Source organism: Phyllostomus hastatus, unplaced genomic scaffold (assembly GCF_019186645.2).
Source record: "Phyllostomus hastatus isolate PE091 unplaced genomic scaffold, TTU_PhHast_1.1 phas_contig_5, whole genome shotgun sequence".
Taxonomy (NCBI): Eukaryota; Metazoa; Chordata; class Mammalia; order Chiroptera; family Phyllostomidae; genus Phyllostomus; species Phyllostomus hastatus.
The window spans coordinates 4723055-4726088 of NW_025333897.1; positions in this window are offsets into that span (position 1 = coordinate 4723055).

The following is a 3034-nucleotide window of genomic DNA, read 5'->3' on the forward strand; positions in this document are numbered from 1 at the left end:
TCATTTAATGGCACTGAGATATTTTATATTATTACAATTGAATAAGATCAGTCATCAATTTAGGAATTTCATTCATTGATTTTCCTCCCTGAAAAAGAGGGAAATTTTAATATATTAATTAGATTACATTTTTCCCCCTGGAAGTTTAAATTCTATGGTTCTGAAGGGGTGTTTACTCCCTACAGTATGCTAAATCAGAAATTTAGCCATAGAATTGTAATGCATTCAGTGTTTTAATTACTTGGACTCAAACTGCAATGGAATTGCCACGAGATGCCAAAGGATTGCAGTTTTATAAGGTTCAGTCACTTCTGTTTTTACATACCACTGGACTCCAGCTGAGCCTTCTTTGTGATCTGATTTTTTAGTTCCTGTGAGATACTAATGTAATTCTCCAATCTTAAGATACATTTCCCTCACATTTTAATATTTCTGGGATCAAGATGTCAAAAGAAACTTGCCAGTGCTTTTTTGTAGTTGTTATTATAGGTGCAATGCATTCTAAAATGTGTTGTGTTTTGGAATCAAAGAAATGTAAATGTATGTCACCTGGGCTTATGGAAATCTTCCAGCTTGAACTATGTATAGGAAAGTTGCTCAACAACAACGTTTGGTATGCTTTTCCTAATGATGTTTGATATGTAACTTGCAAGTGTCTCCTGGCAATCTGATTGGTTTTTATTTCTGGGGAGGTTTGGGGAATACAAAACCAACAACATGGCTAGCTGAATAGGCCATTCTCATTGACCTGAGTGGGGATTTCACCAAAGGTCACATGATATCCTTTGTTGCTAAGCTATCCTAAATTCCTGCTGGGACTATCTAAGGTGTAAGCCCTTCCCTTGTGCCTCTAAACCATGGAAACTGATGTTGCTGTAGTTCTTTCTAGGTGAGGTAGGACCAGGACCTGGTCCTGGTAGGGCCAGGGCAGTAGTAGAGAAAGGAAGTTGCTTAGAACATCTACATGCTAGAAATACAGCCTGGAGAAAGGATACTTGACTACAATGGTGAAATACGCTGTAATACTGTCTAAGAAAAAAGAAAAGCAGCAGTGAGTGCTGTTACCTGTGGAAAAAAAGGATAGAAAATGACTGCAAGCTGCAGCCCTTAGGAATTAAGTGTATGTTTGTATATGAAAATTGAAGATGATGTAGAACCAAGCCCCTAACATTCTCAACCACATCAAACATTTCTTTTCTACTCCAATACAAGTAAAAGAGTCAGTAAAGAAAAAGATTTGGGTGGAAGATTTGACTGACCCTGTAAGAATGGAATTCATGGCTTAATGTTGCTGTCTAGGAAATATGCTCCCCTCTTTTGAAAATACTTATAATCAAAAGAGTTTCTGTATTGGATTTATCTATAAGCCCAGACAGAAGTGAAGCTGAACACAAATTAGAGACACAGAGTCTGCTATAAGCTATAATATGAGCCATGGCAAGGCAGAGGATCCACTGGTGATAAAGTCACACTGCCCAGACCAGGAAAGGCATAACCTCAGGCCAAGCATTCTCACAGCAATTTACAGAAGCTGGAATTGGGGGGCCCAATAAGGAAGGATAGTTATTCTGTACAGCTATATTGTTGCATGTCTAAAATGATTCCTTCTATAGTCTCTGTAGCTTCACATTATTACTGCATAATCATAAGCATAAGGAGAAAACCCACCCATCTTTTGGGGTGTCACCCATCTCTAAGATAAAAGTGAACTCTTAACAACCATGTTTTTACCACATGACCAGGTTCTCTGGCCATAACCGGCTGGGCCAGGAGTTGACATGTGTCCAGATGAGCCAATCTGATGCTGAAAATGAAGAGCTAGTTCAGCCCAAATGGTTTCTTTGAATGACAGAACATAAGGCTGGAAACAGCAGCATGTCTATCACAGCCCCTGAGGTACTAAAAGAGGAATGAAGCTGACTCCCAAAGAGAAGCCCAGACAAAGGGTCTGGAAAGAGGAAGAGAACATAGGTACAAAGGGTCCTGATAGATCCTGGTTCCAGTCTTTCCTGAGGCCTGAGACTCAGCTACATGACCTACCTCTGGACTCAGGTGAAATGGCCTTCAATCCTACAATGGATGTAATTCTCTCTGTTTACTCAGCAAGCTTGTCCTTGTTTATACTTGACACTAAAATTCTTAACAAAAAGTAAGCCCATAGACATGCCCTAGGGGCCTCTTTTCTGTGAACCACATTATTCCTGGCCTCCCTTCCCCTGTCTAGAGCAAGCCAAAGGGACTAAGTAACAGGAGACATAGTGGGGTTTGTAGTAAAGAAATATGTCATTCTTAATATAAAGGAAAACAATTATGACCTCTTTATTCCCTGCTAGCTATACTCTCAGCTTTAGGTCAGTGACTTACACATGGTGGGTACTACTAAATTATCTGTTCAACTGAATATAAGTATACTGACTGAATTTCATGCCTCAAACTAATGTCCAACACTAAGCATCATAATTCATGGGGTATTGTTAGAGGCATTCCCAGTGAATGAAGGATGAGAAAATGCTAGATGTTTTTCCTGTTATTATCTAATTCTGTCCCAGAAATACTAACCAGTACACTAAGGCGGGGGCAGGGGAGGAGATGAAATAAAATGCTATATAAATTTCTGAGAAAATAGAATAGTACTTTCCTCTATTCTTCCGGCTAAGTAACAACTAAAAACTCTTGAACACAAAAAGACTGAAAAGTGGAGAGAAAATGCAAACTGGCTAGGAACCCTGGGGATGACTACCATGTCATCCCAAAGGAACAATGCGGTAGTAAGTTCTCTGTGCTTTCTTTTTGCCTTAAATATTCAAGATTTGTAGCTAAAGAAGGTGTAACCTAGAAACAACAAACTGCACAAACAAACAAACAAAAAAGACTCCAACACAACTCTTTTCTTTCTACCCAAAGGACCAGGAAAGAGACTAGGAAGAAAGAAGACATAAAATTCTTAGATAATAACTGTTCTACTCCAGCCAAATGTTATAGAAAAAACCTGTGGCCTCACCTACCATCAAAGGTTGAGGGAAGAGCCTAGACT